Genomic DNA, 17,763 nt, shown 5'->3' with positions numbered 1-17,763 from the left:
CCCAATCCAAGTGAAAATTGCAAATTCAAAAAGAATGAAGCCTTGTTGGAACACCCAGTATATATTGTCTGGGATTCTGAATCGAATCTCAAATCTCTTGCATTCTGCAATCCAGATCCTGAAGAATCTTCAGCTACACCATACCAGCAACATGAACCTTCCAGCTTTTGTTATGTGGTTGTACGGGATGGTGTTGTTATTAAAGAATATTCATACAAGGGACCAAATGCCATCAAAATATTTGCACATAGAATAGAAAATGTGTGCCGTGACATAGCATCTAACATCTTATTAAAATCAAAGCCCATGTTGCCTTTAACAGAGGAACAGATTGAGGATTTCAACAATGCAGAAAAATGCCCGGTATGTGATTCTGAATTTTCAGATACAAATATCAAGGTGAAACACCATTCTCATACAGATGGTCGATATAAACAGGCCCTGTGTAATAGCTGTAATATTAAGATCAAGAGACCAAGATTTGTCCCCATATTTTGCCATGGAGCATCCAATTATGATTTCCATCATCTGATCAGGTACGAGGGGTTTGAGAAGCAGAATTTAAATATTTTAGCTGAAAATGATGAGAAATATATATCTATTAGCAAGATAATTAAAGTTGATGGTGTTCCTATTCACATAAGATTTCTTGATTCTTACAGATTTTTATCAGCTAGCCTGGATACACTGGCCACTCAATTATCTGATGATCAATTCAAAATCACACGTGCATTGTTTCCAAATCAGGACCTGAAATTAATTAGGCGGAAGGGTGTATATCCATATGACTATGTTACAGATTTTTCTAAATTTGATGAGTGTTCTCTGCCACCACAACAAGAGTTTTACAGCAGAATCAGAGGATCTGGAATCACTGATGAAGATTATCACCATGCCCAGTTGATGTGGAACAATTTAAATTGCCAGACATTTGGTGATTATCACATGGCATATTTGAAACTTGATGTCACCCTCTTAGCTGATATATTGCAGGCATTCAGAAAATCTTCCATGCAAAATTATGGACTGGACCCAGTGTATTTTTACAGTGCCCCGGGTCTAGCATGGGCCGCAACATTTTTCAACACCAAAAAGCAATTGGATCTGATCCACGATCAAGATATGTATCTGTTTATGGAGAAATGTATAAGAGGAGGGATGGTGCAATGTTCCCAGAGATATGCCAGAGCAAATAACAAGCATATGCCTGATTATGATCCAGCACGGCCATCAAATTATATACTGTATGTAGATGCAAACAACCTCTATGGTCACGCTATGATGGATAAATTGCCATATGCAGGGCTTGAATGGGTTGAAGATTTCAATATTGAGGATCTTAAGGATTTTGATGACAGTAACTGTGGCCTCTTCTTAGAGGTTGATCTGATAATTCCAGATCATTTGCACAATAAATTTTCTGATCTGCCCCCAATTCCCGAGGTTCAGTGCTCACCTGGCTCTAAACAGAGGAAGCTCATGATGACTCTGGAGCCGAAACAAGGATATGTCACATATTACAAAAACCTCCAGTTCCTGATGAAACATGGTGTTCAAGTGACTAAAGTTATAAAAGTCTTGAGGTTCAGGCACTCAGAATGGTTGAAACCATACATTGATACAAACACGGAGCTTCGAACATCTGCAAAGAGCCAATTTGATAAGGGCTTGTTTAAATTGATGGTGAATTCAGTGTATGGCAAAACTATTGAAAATGTCAGAAAACATACCGATGTTAAAATAATTACTGACCCCAGCCTGAGCAAAAAATTGGTTGCAAAGCCCAACTTCAATTATAGAAGAATTTATGATGAGCACATGGCACTTTTCAACATGATGAAAACAAAGATCAAATTTGATAAACCTATTTATGTAGGGGCTGTTATATTGGAATTGTCCAAATTACATATGTTAACATTGTATTATGATGTGCTGAAACCTTTTTATGGTGATCGTGTAAAATTATTGTACATGGACACGGATAGTTTTATTCTTGATATTCAAACAGAAGATGTTTATCAAGATATGTCACAGCCTGAATTGTTTCAATACTTTGATACCAGTGAACATACAAAAATTCAACCCCACAACAAAAAGGTGCCTGGCAAGTTAAAAGATGAGACACTTGGTGATGTTATTGTGAAATTTGCTGGGTTAAGTGCCAAGATGTATACTTTTGAAACATGTAGTGGTGCTGTTGCCAAAAAAGCCAAGGGCATTGGCAGAGTGACTGTTGAAAAAGAGCTCCAATTTGAAGATTATGAAAATTGCATCAAATCCCAGAGTTCAATCAGAACATCAGAAAATAGAATTCAGAGTGTGGATCACTTGCTGACTAGCAATATTGTAAGAAAAGTGGCCCTGGACCCACATGATGATAAGAGATGCATTTTATCATGTTGCATACATACTCTACCATGGGGGCATTGTGATTTGAAAAATGGGAATCAATGCCCAATTACAGAGCATGATTTGAAATAAATAAACATGCCTATGAACTTATTTGGGTTCAAAAAACAGGCTATTATGGAGCTGCCAACACCACAACCCTCTCCTGATATGCTGTCTAAACTGAGTGGCTTGTTAATTATTCATCTGAACAGCATATTTACAGATAATGATGATGAAACAGGCAAAACATTGTACATATTTAACAATAATTTAAATCATTACCAATTACCTGTAGGTGGGCAATTACAATTTATTACAACCCCCGAGGGTGATGTCAAAATTTCAATAGGGAGAAATATTTATAGAATTAAGCACTCAAACATGGTTTCTGGCACTGTATATACTGTTTCTGCTGGTGACTGCTTATATATTGAGGTCCCTGGATCCTATGACAAGCTTATACCCTTTTTTATAGAATTAAGAATCAGATACTCTATAATAAATAACCATTAAAACAAAAATGCCTAACGATATATTTGGCCATACAAGACATGAAGATCACAGTGATGAGATTCTTATGCTTGATGTCAGAGTCAAGAAATTAAGAAGTGATTTACAAGCTTTACAAACCACACTCAATGCCAGTCTTCAATTAGAAATTACAAATTTGCAATCACAATGCATGGACCCTCTTCTTAAAATTGATTCTGAACTCAAAGTGTTGCTTCAGAAATATACTGACTTGGCCACATTGGATAATTTTCAAAGTTTAGAAGAAGCTGTAGCAGCTCTTCAAGCCAAATTTAAGACCCAGGCTAACAACTCTGAGCAATTGAAACAGCAATTGGAAGAGCAGATAAATAATGTCCAGACACAACTCCAAACAATTGTCAAAAGCATAAAATCACAGGAAGATTTTGATCTAGTCATTTCCACTCTAAAGGAACATATTCAGTCACTCCAGATACCTAATCTGGACCCCCTGAACAATGCCATAGCCGAGGTTAAAGAAAAAATTGAGACACTTGAAAATTTTATGAACAATTTACCATCTTCTGATGCTTTGAATGCAATAACTCGGAGTGTAGCAAATATTAAGCTGCAACTTGAAACATATGAAGATTTTGGAAAAATTCAAAGTTCCATAACCCATCTTGAGGGTACAATAGCAGCAGTGCAAAATGATTTGGCAAATGTACTAGAATCCCGCCTGCCTGGAATTGTAGACACACTTGTCAGTGTCCAGCAACAAATCACAAAGCTTGAAAACCTCAACACTGAATCTGAACTATCTCATTTTCATCACTTGATCGATGATATCCAAACAAAGCTTTAAATTTTACAACAATCAACACCCACTCAGGCAGATATAGCCCTGCTCCAAAATGCTATGCAAAATGTGGCTGATGCTTCTGAATTAAACAATGTAAAATTGGCACTTGAATTTTTGCAAAATACAGTATCAAATCTTCCCACATCACAGGAACTTAAAAATATTAAGAGGGCAGTGAATAGGATATTGAAATCAGAAGATATCAAGAATATCCAGGCAGAGATCAAACAACTCACTCAGACAGTGGGCACTCTACCAACTAATCAACATATTAATGAACTGCATGCCCTGTTTGAGGATATCAGAAGACAGGTCCATGATCTTACTGCTCAAAATTCAAAATTGGCAGTTGTTGAAAATTTGCAACAAATTGTAGCTAATATCAAGCAACAGCTAGGGACCATGGAATCCAATCAAGCAAATGCTCTGTCTGTTTTTGCCACCCAGCTTCAAGAGATTGTGCAACAATACAAGAAACTTGTTGTGGACATAAAAATAAAGCCAGGCCATGATGATGTTGTTAGGACCATCAATGAGCACCTTGAATCTGTAACAAGCAGATTGCTTACAGCAGAAAAAGAAATAACAGGCATAATCGAGAATCCAAAACATACAGTAATTCTTGAATTGTACAGCATCCCCAACAAAGAATATGATTCACCATTTACACCAGGTGGCAAAATATATATGCTGTCCCCTGCACAATTTTATTACCAGTTTTTTGTTGGAGGCACACTGAGACCAATCAAGATCAAATATTGGCATCAGCCACAGGCACACCACTACCCCACCTTATCAATAACAAATGCTGAGAACAAAGTGAAAATCACCAGTGTAGAGTTAGAGGATTTTACAGACCCTAATACATTAGAAACAGCATATGTTGAAGATGATGGATCTCTGGAATTTAAAATACAAATAGGAGACAAATTATATTTAGAAAATCCTGCAGTCTCAGCTGCTGAACACCCCATAGTTGCAATATTCTTGTTTACATATTATGTCTAGTTGTTGATGAATTACACAGACAAGCCAGACATAATTTTAAGAGACTGCCAGTAGTCACAAAGGGCATAGATGATTTATGGCAGAGCGACTTGATTGAAATGGCAAGTGGACAGCTGAAAAACTTAGACAAAATCAACAAGGGCTACAAGTATCTACTCACTGTCATAGACACATTTTCAAAATTTGCCTGGGCTGTGCCACTCAAATCCAAGACTGGAAAATGTGTTACAGAAGCCATCAGGACAATCATCAATCATTCAGGAAGATCACCGCGCTATTTGCAAACAGATAATGGCAAAGAATTTTATAATTCAGTGTTTCAACAATTTATTAAAAGCCAGGCAATAAAACATTATTCGAGTTACAGTGATCTCAAGGCCTCAATTGTAGAGAGATTCAACAGAACCCTAAAAAATCTTATGTATAAACAATTTACCCTGCAAGGTAATTATAAATGGATTAATATTCTTCCAGAACTTCTACATAAATATAACAACTCTGTTCATTCCACAATCAACATGAAACCCTCTGAAGTAACTTCATCTGATGAGCAAAAATTGATCAGGACTGTTTATTATCCTAGATACCAGCCAACAACAAGAAAGGCCAAATACAGGGTGGGCGATCAAGTAAGAATCAGCAAATATAAGCACTTATTCAAAAGAGGCTTTACAAGAAACTGGAGCACTGAATTATTTACAGTGGTTCAAGTTAAACCCGGGACCCTTAACACATATATAATAAAAGATCACCGAGGAGAAATTCTCAAAGGCAGGTTCTATGAACAAGAGCTCAGCAAAACTAAACAGCCTGACACATATCTCATAGAAAAAATCATCCGCAGAAAAGGCAACAAGTTATTTGTCAAATGGCTGGGTCATCCGGAAAACAGCTGGATCGATGCAGACAAAATAATAATATGAGCACCTGGGATGTTATAAAGAGGCTGCCAGAACCTGAACAGCAGAATAAGAGAAATGGCAACTTGCTGCCTGATAATATTAGGTGTCTTATTGTTGGGCCATCTGCTTGTGGTAAAACTACACTAATGGTTGATAATTTTTTATTGGCACCCAACTGGTTAGACTGGAAAAACAGGCACTTGTATGTTTTCTCAAAGAGCTTGGAACAATTAAAATATCAGCAGCTGATGAAGCTATATGATGGATTGGATATAGCCACTTTTGAACCAGATGTTAAGCCATTAGATGAATGTCTCGATAATTCTGTTGTTGTGTTTGATGACGTTATACTGGATAATCAAAACAAGGTTAGAAATTTCTTTACACAGGGGCGGCACAAAAACATTGATTGCTTCTACCTGGCACAGACTTTTTCAAAAATACCCAAGCAGCTGATCCGAGACAACAGCAATTTTATATGTGTGTTTCATCAAGATCATACCAACCTCAAACACATACATGATGAATATGTAGGTGGGGACTTGAGCTACAATGATTTTTCTAAGTTTTGCAGCAGGTGCTGGAACCAGGACAGTTATGGGTTTGTCACAATTGATATGACAAGAAAACCTAATACTGGTAAATACAGAAATAAAATCAACGATTTTCTAGACGTTGAGACGTATATAAATAACCATGAAAAGGCCAATTATTGACGATCTTAAATTAAGAGATTATCTTGTAAAAAGATTTAAGGGATGGAAATCAGAGAACCGTGGAATTTATGAAAAACACAAACAAACAGAACAGCCTGTCATTGATGCTATTAATAATTTAGGTAAGAATATCAAAACTGTTACAGAGCAAAATCAAAATTTGATCACGGAGCTTGTGCCTGTAGCTGCAAGGAACATATTAGATTATCCATTCACCCCACTTTCCAGTATTCATACACCTAGTCCTATTGCTCCTAGAAGAATTGTAGCTACTCAGGATCCTATTGAATTGGGTCTTCTTGCTCAAAAATATTTAACCACACCTAAAGACAATAAAGATGAGGTTTTTGGCTTATATGCCGACACAGAGCTTGATGGCAGCATTATTCATAGAATCGGTAATTTCAGAGTAACTTTTATGGGGGATGATATAATTGTTTATTCAGAATCTCGTCTCGGAGAAAAAGGTGCTTTTGTTAAGTACCCCGGCACACCTGGGTTGTGGGAACTGATGACTAGGAAGAGGCCTGGAAGCTATACAGATCAAGATTATGAACATTACAAAGAAATATTAATAAAATCAGATGCTCTATACCAGAACAATGATCCCACACAAAAAAGAGTCAAGTCTAGCAGTGGGGCAAAATACAATAATTTAATCAAGCCCATATGGTCACAGATCAAGACTGGCAGTGGAATCAAACAATACAATACTCTGCCTAAAGAATTTGTGTGGGTTGATGATGTCAGGAAACTTGTAGATAGGTTATTGGTGATAGCCGGGGAGGAAAATGCTGGGAACCACAATTTTTACAATGAAAAGGTTGGAATTATGGACATGATAAGCACAAAATTGTCTAATTTTATAGTGAATGACCCTAAGGGGATTGGATATCTCATAAAAATTATTAATACTCTACCACCTAAATTTTGGAATATTTCTGAGGGTCGGGGGTTGGTTAATGACATTATAAACAAGCTGCCATTTGAACTACACATTCCAGGCTATCAGTATTGCGGTCCAGGCACAAAATTGGATCATAGATTAAACAGAGGTGATCCTGGTGTTAATCCCCTAGATGCTGCTTGTAGAGACCATGACATAGCATACAACACACATTCTGATCTTGACAAGAGACATATTGCAGACAAGAAATTAGAAGAGGCTGCATTTGGTAGATTTGTAAGCAAAGATGCTTCTTTAAGTGAAAAAATAGCAGCATTGGGAACCACCATAGCTATGAGCACCAAACAAAAACTGGGGTGGGGGTTGTAAATATGTATATAATAAACCTACAATGAAGGCCAAGGGTGTTATGTATCAAATACCTTATGCAGGTCTCAAATCTCTTGGGCCTCTTGACAGCCTTTTAACCAAAAATCAGCGCAAGAAAAAAAGCTCTTGTATTGCCAAGGGACATGGTATGAAATTGTTGCTTAGTACCCCCCAATTAAAAAAATTACAGCAATCAAGAAAAAAATCACATGTGGGGGGGTTCATATTTACTATCCCGGCCATCTTAGCAGCACTCGGGGCTGTTGGGAGCTTGGCTGGGGGATCAGCTGCCATAGCAAAAACGGTAATAGATGCCAAGAAGAATAGGGCAGAATTAGATGAGCAGAAGCGCCATAACCTGGCCATGGAGAAAAAAGGCAAAGGTGTTAAGAGAGCCATGAATAAGTTTAAAAAAAACAAGAGCCGCTTACAAACCAAGATATTGAAGCTTTAATCAAGCCACTGGGCATCAAAAATTTTAGAGGAGTGTACATGTCTGATTCTTTACCGGAACAACCACTCAACAAAGAGTGTGGCATTGTTAATTTGGATGAGTACAAAAATCAGGGCACTCACTGGATTTGTTATCTTAAATATTTAAAAAATGAGGCATTTGTGTTTGATTCATTTGGAGGTGTTCCACCTGAAAATTTAATAAAATATTTAAAATCAGCTAATCTTTATTACAATAATGCCCGTGTTCAAAACTTCAAAGATGTTAATTGCGGACATTTGTGTTTATCTGTTCTCAGATACATGTCTCAAATAAATAAACCATCAATTGAAGATTTTCAAAAAGCCTTGTGGTATCTGAAACATCATGGGGGTATTCCATCTCACCAGCCAAAATTCAATATTGAAACTCAAATTGCATGATGACATAGTGTATCCCAAAACAATAGCTCTCAGAGCATTTTACGGCATGTACTTGATACCTAATATTACACACCACAACAACACAATTGCAATAGGGGATCAAAAAATTGTCATCACTCCAGGGCAATATAATCTGTCCACTCTAAATGCTCAATTACCCAGAGGTATAGTGTTAAGTCAAAATTCTGTCACTCACAGAGTAGAGATTGTATCTGCTACAGAAACAGTGCATCTGGGTACTATAGGAGAGCTGGTAGGCTTTGAGAACAACACAAAACTTGAACCGGCCATCAAACACACTGCTATGAATATACCCAAATTCTTAGCCATAGAGACTCTGAATATTCACTGTAATGTGGCTGAGGGTATGATCACCAAATCAAATTGCATAGGCACTCACAAACAAACTGGCATCATTGCAACATTCAAACCTAATTCCGAATTTATGGAACCCATCATCTACAATCCATCCCCAACATTATATTTTCCTGTGTGCCATAATAGAATAGATTACATTGAATTGATGGTCACTAATGAAAAAGAAGAATTAGTTGATTTTGCTGGAGCCACAACAACTGCTATCATAGAAATTAATATTTAAATAAAAATACATACAATGGAAAATATTGAGAGTTATGAGCTACAATCATTCCCCCCAAACAGGAGGACATTTGCAAATTTAAATCAACCCAACACAGAGATTGAGGTTGATCTTGATGTAGGGGATGGATTTATACACCCCCACAGAGCAGATCTATACATCAAATTTGATGTTGTAAAGCTGGATGGAACAGATTATCCGGCAAATACAAATATAAGACTGGTGGACAATTTTGTGCCGCATCTGTTCTCTGAAATTGAGATCAGAAAGCATGGCGTTGTTATAAACAGAATAGATTATCCCGGCATTACCTCCACAGCTTTGGCCACACTAAAATTATCCAAAACCGAGGCTTCTTACTACAGAATCGGTGGTTTTGAAGCTGGTGAGAAAATATTATCCAAGAGCCACACAGTGCTGTTCCCTATGCGCCTGTTGCCAGGATTCTTCTCGGATTACAAAGATATCATGTGGAAGGGTGGTTTAAGAATTACATTTAGAAGAGCTGCAAATGATAATAATGCTTTGATGAGGTACAGCGCAATAAACCCTGCAGGAGAAGCTTTGCCCAATACCTTACCTGATGAGGGCAAGTGCATTATTCAGACTATGGAGTTAAGAATCCCAGTTGTTGAATATGAGGCCAGTTACGCTCTTAAATACAAAGCTGATATAATAAAAAATCCACAGATTCCTCTGCAATTTTACACATATCAATGCGTACAGAAGCCCGCATCTGGTACATATTATGAGTTTGATGCCACAAATTCATTCTCTAGCATACAATACGACATGCCAGATTTTGTAGTGGTTCTGTTTCAGACTGGGAGACACAACAATCAGGAAAAAAATTCGAGTAAATTTGATAGCTGCAACATCAAGAACATATATCTTAAAAATGGCAGAAATGAGGTTTTTCCTAGAGAAAATTACAATTTAGACATTTCCAAGGATGATTTCCTCAAATTATATGAGGCTTTTTCGGCTTTCAAGCGTGTCACTACTGGCAATACTGACATGTATTACTCACCAGATGAATTCAAGACACGGAGACCCATGTTTGTAATCAACACTTCAAAAAGAAAACAAGTTGTGGTTAATGACAGGACAAACATTAAAATTATCTGTGAATTCCACGAGGCATTACCTGATGACACCATTTGTAGTGTCATTCTCATAGGTGAAAAATCATATGTTTATGATGTAAGAAATGAGAGAGTCACGGAGCAATTCTAGAGGGTCTCTGCATATTGCATTGTCTTAGTACTAGATATGCAAGATGAGCCTGGTGTCCAATTGAACTCAAACCGGAAGTAGACAAACCAGAAGTAAACCGGAAGTGGACCGGAAGTAGACCGGAAGTGGACCGGAAGTAGACCGGAAGTGGACCGGAAGTGGACCGGAAGTGGACCGGAAGTGGACCGGAAGTAAATATGTGTGGGTGTGCGTGGGTGGGTGTAGGTGGGTGTTAATACGTATGGCTTAGTTTTAAGTGTGGTCAAAAAAAATATGAGGAGGGGCATATTTTTGACAGGTTTATGGACAACAATCTTACAGAAGTACCTTCTGTAAGTGTAGACAAATCAATCTGAGGGGGGTCATACTTTCTCATGGAATCCATGAGGGCTTTTTTACAAAAATCTTGGATTAGGCGGGGTTCCACACTTGAGCAAAAAGCTCATATGGGCATGTTGAGCTAGTTTTAAGTGTAGCCAAATCTGCTTGAGGGGGGCTCATACTTTCTCGGGTTTATAATATTGTATTTTATACTACTTACATCATACGTATTCTCTTACATTCCTATTACACCGGGTATTTGGAAAGGGAAGGGGGGTGGAGTTGTGTGCTAAATGTAGTTCAGGCTCAATCTCCTAAATTTTTAGCAAAACAAATCTAGCAACTATTCTACTGTGAGTGGAGTGAATACTCTATTTCTCTTCATTAATCCGAGCCATTCTGTGATTGGCAGAATTGACGTCAGTTGCAGAATAGAAAATAGGCGATATTGTGTATGCTTAGGCTCAGTGACAACGATAAATGCCTCGCAGAATCCCACTCCTTACCGAGGGGTGAGAGGTGAACAGGCCCCCTTTTATGATGGTTTCGTCATCTCTTTTGGGGTAACACATGCTCCTGTGCCACTCATTCATCCGCCAATGTATGATGTGATGGCTTAATTTTAGACGTCAGGGGCGTGGGGTGATTTTTATTCACTCTACGTTAGTTTATGACTTATTGGATTTTTGAAGTTAATTGGACGATTGGCGGTCCACACAGCACCTGACACAACCAACTCCTTGGAAAATTCCCATTTATCATTTCGCATGTATGTAAATATCATATGAAATAACATTTCATATCTTTATGATGTGCGTGTGCCATCCCAATATCACAAGTTTCTGATGTTCTAACTTATTGTGTTGAGTAATTACAAATATGTAGATCATGGAATAATACATAATTAAATGATAATCAACGTATGTTACATTCTCCAATCACGAGAAATTCGATTTCCAAGAGGGGCGTGCCGGCCTCCGCGCTACGAAGTCAGGAGTCCCGGGTTCGAATCCCGACCTAGGCATGGGTGTTCTTTGTGTGTCCCTTCATCAATTTTATCATACCATCACTCATCATCACCTTCGCGATTAACCAAAAGTAACAGAAATGCGAAGTAAAATAAAGTAAATCAATCAATCAATCTCAGAATGACGTGATACTCATTTCGCCACTTTAGATGGCCGTGGCGACATTTCTGTCATACTGCCAGAGGCACAACCACAGGGGGGCATTGCTACCCCCCCCAACCTTGGACGGAAGTCAATTCTTGGAGGGGCAAGGGAGCAAACATTGAAGGCCAAAGGCACCTGCACGGGGGGCACAGAGGAGCAATCGCCCCCCTTGATTTCAAATTTTATGCAAATAAAATACATTTCGTAAAACATTTTTGCTCGCTTCGCTAGGAATGCCTGCTTTTCTGTCTCATCAAGTTCAGCAGCAGCGGAAGTGGGACCTTTACACCGAACGATCTAAATGAAAATGTTGTAAAAGAGATAATGTCATGGCGCTCCGTGAGAAATATTTGCTCCAGTTATACATGTTATATGTAAAGAAAATAACTATCTTCGGAATGCATTTATCATGCATTTTCTGCCATTCAAAAATACAATTTGCGTGCTTGTTTCCATTATTAGCTAATGAGAAATTGAACGTGTTGAAAAAATATTTGAAATCGTTTGTTCCAAACAAATGCTTTAGCACCGACTTCTACCCACTTTTTGCATAATTTACGAGGATAATGACATCTTTGATACTACTACTACCACTTATAATAATAATAATGTTATTATTATCATTATTGGTCAGTGGCGGCGATGGGGTTCCAAAACCGTGTTAGCAAAGTGCTAAAACTGGGGGGTAAGGACAGTATATTTCACTTTGTAGATAGGGGGCAAAAGTGGCGAAAAGTCGGGGGTCGCTCCCCCAATCGCCGCCACTGTTATTGTACGTTTATTCTGGTACTTGCCCCCCCCTCTCCCCACCAGACAAAAATTCGTGGTTGCACCTTTGCATACTGCGGATGGTGTTTCGCGACATCAAAGACAATTTTCCATGTCATGTTGTATGGACTCTATGCTGATGAAGAGGAATATAAATTACTGTGATGATAGAAGAGAACTAACCTTGGCCTAAATTGGTTAAAATGGTTCTTCAAGTGTCAGGGACACATTCAGTGAGTGGGAAGTTGTTTAACCGTTTACTGCAATTTCGTTGATTCCTCGTTCATTGTGGTGTATCATCACGATTCTCCAGTTTAAACTGATGTGTCAAGAAACAATAAAAAGTCATCTGTGTTTGATACTCGGTCGAGCCTCTATCCTCCGTACCCGAGATTTCATTTGCGATAAGCAATTAGCCTACATTCTTATCCTCAGGTGTTCTCATAAGAATATAGAACATTTTCTTTTTCTGGAAGGAGCACAGACTCTGCTATACGCGTAGCAACACTGGAAATATAAATGTACAGATTTTTAATGTATTAATGTGTGTCTGTATTCACATCAAGACAATTACACTGTACAATGTACCTCCTCCAGAGAACGAACCCAGAACCATTTAATTGAAAGGTAATAGCATTAGTAGATTTTTGTGAAATAGTAGTTCTGTGATATTTGTAGTAACGATTACAGAAAGTGACAATGGATTGATTTATTTATTTTATTTTACTTCTCCCTTCTGTCACTTTTGGCTTATCGCGACTATGAGGATGAATGATGATAAGATGAAAGGACACGCACGCGCGCGCGCACACACACACACACACACACACACACACACACACACACACACACGCACGCACACGCACACACACACACACCAGGCATTGGCGTACGCAGGGGAAACTCCCTACAGACATTTTGAAAAAAAAATACAATGAAAGCAGGAAAGAACTCGGTAGAGACGAAGGTGATAATTCCAAACTCTCTTAAAATGACTCCCGGTTACCCCTTTGTCTTTGAATTACTTTTTAAATGAAGGTTATACGAATATTTTATTGTGTATACTGCACTTCAGAATACAGCTATATAATATCCACTTTTGCAATTCCAGCCCTTCCGACAAAAAAAAATAAAATAAAAAAAAAATGCGTACGCAAGTGCCGACAGGACGCAATACTGGCTGTAAGTTCAGACGCCAGAGTGTTGTTAGTCTACTATACAGAAAGGGATAAGCTTTAGAATTAATTTCCTCAGGCGAAACTGTCACAAACATGGGAAATATTTGACCTATAATACTCTTGTCCTCCAGTTAATGTTATTGCCTTGTAACCAACAAGTCGCGGATTCGATTTCCAGTGTCGAATTATTTAAGATAGCCTACTTAAATTTAGTCCCAATTAATGTATTTACTCTAAACTTTGTTTTATTATTTTACTATCTGGGAAATGATTTCTCGAATACTTCCTTTTCTTTGTAATATAATGTTATCAATACTTAATCATTCCTTTTGGGAGGGGCATATGTCCCGTGCTCCTCTCGCTAAATCCGCCAGTGTTGCGATTTTAATGTTTTTGTATTGTCCTTTTTTGTAACGTAGCTTTTCTATCTGATTAGGTTACTCCAAAGGGCGGCGATGAATGATGATTAGATGAGTTCATTGAACTGGATGACTTTGATGAAGGACGAACACAAATAACATCCAAGTTCTAATTTGAACCAATACTCAGAATTGAGATCGCTATTGCACTCAATGCACTCAGCCACCGAGGTGGCGATTATTTTATGGCAGTGTTATCATAAAACAATAATCAAATAAATAAATGTAAATTTTTGATGAGATTAACAGCTGTTTTGTCTTATTTTGATTGAAGACAACAGAACTGTCTTGAAAGCGGCATCCTAGATAAGAAAAGCATTTACTCTTAGTCACAGGACATCCGAAATTAATTGTAGCTATACACATCTCAGTAACATATGCTTCGTTTCACCATTAAATTATTGGGGGATTGGCATTACACCTATATATATCATACATATGCGCAATATATATTAGATTTATATGCACGTCAACCTGTTCTCCATGCTTCCGACGCCTGTGTTTAATAATGGGGCACTTGTTTCTTTATGCAGCATATTATTTGCAAGAGTTCATCTAATATTACGTACTGGGTTACGTTTAAATTGTATTTTAAACGACTCTTTTCAGGTAATTGGAGTGTAATTCTTGTAGAATTCAGTTTGTAAAGCGTGAAAAATAAGTTAATGTACACCGCCTCTAACTAGCGACATTGCGGCGAAATCTCAAGATACTGCTATATCAGCGCTCTCTGGTGGAAATCATTGGAAGAACCAACATTAAAAACTGGATTTTTGGAGGCGGATGCAGTTCGAGAACTCTAATAATTAACATTGTTTTTAAAAGTTATTATTGTGCCAGATGATTACTTCAAATAATTCAATATTTAATAATGCCTGTCGTTTGTGCTTACAAGAAGATAGAGTTCAATTGCCAATATTTAGCCAAGAAGGCGAAGAAAAACAGATCAATCTTAAAATATCCACATGCCTTCCAATACAGGTAAGATTGTTCGTGCAAATATTTTTTCTTATGGATTTACAGTTCGTATATAATCACAACAAAATTATCGTAGCCAGCAATTGACATATCATGGATAAATACTTTTTGTTCTCGATTTCTAGGAAACGCTTTACAATGAATAAAGCATTTCACGAAGTTGCAAGAGGAAACCCCTTTCTTTTTGTCAAAGTTGACTGATATAATATTAAGAATAAATGTAAGTTAATGCGAGTTTCACATGACCTACATGAAACGCTTCTTACATCAACAATACTTTATCGTAAGCAACCTGATATTGAATTTCTCAGTTTATTCCTATATGTTACATGTTGATGTCTTCTCCTTGCGACAGTTTGCGTGACATGACACAGTAAGATGATTTTCTAAAACTCATTTGCATTTCTAAATTTGTGCGTTTTGCATGAGATGACCCTTTTTGGTAACATTATAGTATAGGGGAGACGGATTTCTTCAAATTTACAGGAGAAAGTACTTACGGAAATCATTTTCTGTAGCGTTGTGGAAGTTCGTGAATGTAGTTTTGATCCATTTTAATGCGAATGCATGTTGTTTTCTGCGAAAATCTCTGTCCGACACGCTGTTTCTGCTGCCGCCATTTGCTTTCTGCACGAGAGCACAATGTTCCGTGTGTTTGATGACGTAACCCCATAGTCAGTGTTTCAAACTCGACGTGATTTCACTAGAACATTTTTTTTTACTATGCTTGCCAAACCTAACTTAACCTAACCTACCCTTACGGAAAATGGTTTTTGGGGAGTAGTAGGTATCTACGATAACGTCTGTCGCTATTTAATATTCGCAATTCATTTGCACGTACTTAGAATTTATTTGCACGGGTTTTAATTAATTCGCATGTACTTAGAATTCATTTGCAAGTACTTAGAATACTTTACATTTATGTATTTGCATGTTTATAACTTTTTATGAATATATAATTATTTATTTTATGAAAAATATGTATATAGAAGGTAATTAGAGGTACTAAACGCTATGCATATGGTTTTATATTCATTACTGCAAAGTATGTAATGTATAAAATGTTAATATTAATGTTTATAGTATTGAAAATAAGAGTTTATGGTTTATGAACCGCTATGAACGGTGGTAATGGGTGTAGGTACAGGTCCAATTACGAAAGAAGACGGTCCCGGTACTCGAACCCGCGATATGTAATATTATTAATTAGTACTATGTAATAATGTATGTTATTATTGTATTAAAGACGGTGGTCTCAGACGCTAGACAGAATACTGTCTCAGAATCTGAACTCCGCGCAGGTAGACGAGAAAGGAATTTGGGGAGTCTGCGTTGAAGGTCAAATGACGTCAGAACGTCAGAACAAAGAAGGAATCTGAATCACCAATCAGAGAACGCGTCGGTAGATTTTCAGAACCGGTTTTTTCAAGGTTAACCAGTACGCAAGAACAGGGGAAAGCTATGCAATGCCGTAGGGCAGGGGAGGGATTGAACCAGACAACAAAGGATGTCTGAGAATGCGCAGCAATGGTCAAATCTCTGAAGCTATGCGGTTTCCGCCGCCAATTAATATTCCGCTCAGGTTTGCCTCCAAGGCACAGGACGCTTTAGCGCAGGTTTTTTTTATCTGTACTATGAAGAAGGGAGAGCTATTAGGGACGGGGCCTACAGTTTTCACCATTTGCTTTTATCACGGGGTAACGAACCTAGGACCCTTTGATTATTGATTTAGGTAGTAAATGTATGTTATTGTGTGCTATTTAACTTAATTTTGAGTTTATTTTTTACCAAACTTTGACTTTATGTCAAACATTTTCACAGCTTATTCTTATTTTTACCAAAATAACACTATTTGTACTATTCAAGCAACATTTTTTATTAAATTTTGCACTCACAAAAAACATTTTTTCAATTTTTAACTTATTATTTTACAATTTTATGTTAATTTTTTTACCAAAATAACACTATTTGTACTATTCAGGCAACATTTTTTATTAAATTTTGGACTCGCAAAGACATTTTTTCAACTTTTAACTTATTATTTTACAACTTTAAGTTAATTTTTTACCAAAATAACACTATTTGTACTATTCAAGCAACATTTTTTATTAAATTTTGCACTCACAAAAAACATTTTTTCAATTTTTAACTTATTATTTTACAATTTTATGTTAATTTTTTTACCAAAATAACACTATTTGTACTATTCAGGCAACATTTTTTATTAAATTTTGGACTCGCAAAGACATTTTTTACAACTTTTTAACTTATTATTTACAATTTTGTACCTATTTTTAACCTAAATAACACTATTTATACTATTAAGGAAAGACTTTTAGTTATATTTTCGACACACAAAGTGTGTGTTCTCAACTTCTATCTGTTTATTTCACAAGTTTAGGCTTATTATTATTCAAATAACACAATTCAATCTGTTCAGGAAAGACTTTTAGTTATATTTTCGACACACAGAGTGTGTTTTTTCAACTTCTATCTGTTTATTTCACAAGTCCAGGCTTATTATTACCAAAATAATACAATTCAATCTGTTCAGGAAAGACTTTTAGTCGCATTTTCGACACACAGAG

At 37.1% G+C, this 17,763-nt stretch overlaps 1 protein-coding gene across 1 annotated transcript in view; it reads left to right on the top strand.

The window, feature by feature from the left end:
* The first annotated feature begins 15,039 nt into the window (after window positions 1–15,039).
* LOC145988671 (uncharacterized) overlaps window positions 15,040–17,763 on the top strand; it is a 27,276-nt gene continuing 24,552 nt past the window's right edge. The window contains exon 1 of the mRNA XM_083123734.1: window positions 15,040–15,178. The gene's annotated coding sequence lies outside the window, so the exon portion shown is untranslated. The remainder of the gene's footprint in view (window positions 15,179–17,763) is intronic.

Source organism: Lepisma saccharinum, chromosome 6 (assembly GCF_977018435.1).
Source record: "Lepisma saccharinum chromosome 6, izLepSacc3.1, whole genome shotgun sequence".
In the NCBI taxonomy this organism is placed as follows: domain Eukaryota; kingdom Metazoa; phylum Arthropoda; class Insecta; order Zygentoma; family Lepismatidae; genus Lepisma; species Lepisma saccharinum.
The sequence above is the reverse complement of the archived record's forward strand: the minus strand, read 5'-3'. Positions and strand labels throughout refer to the sequence as shown.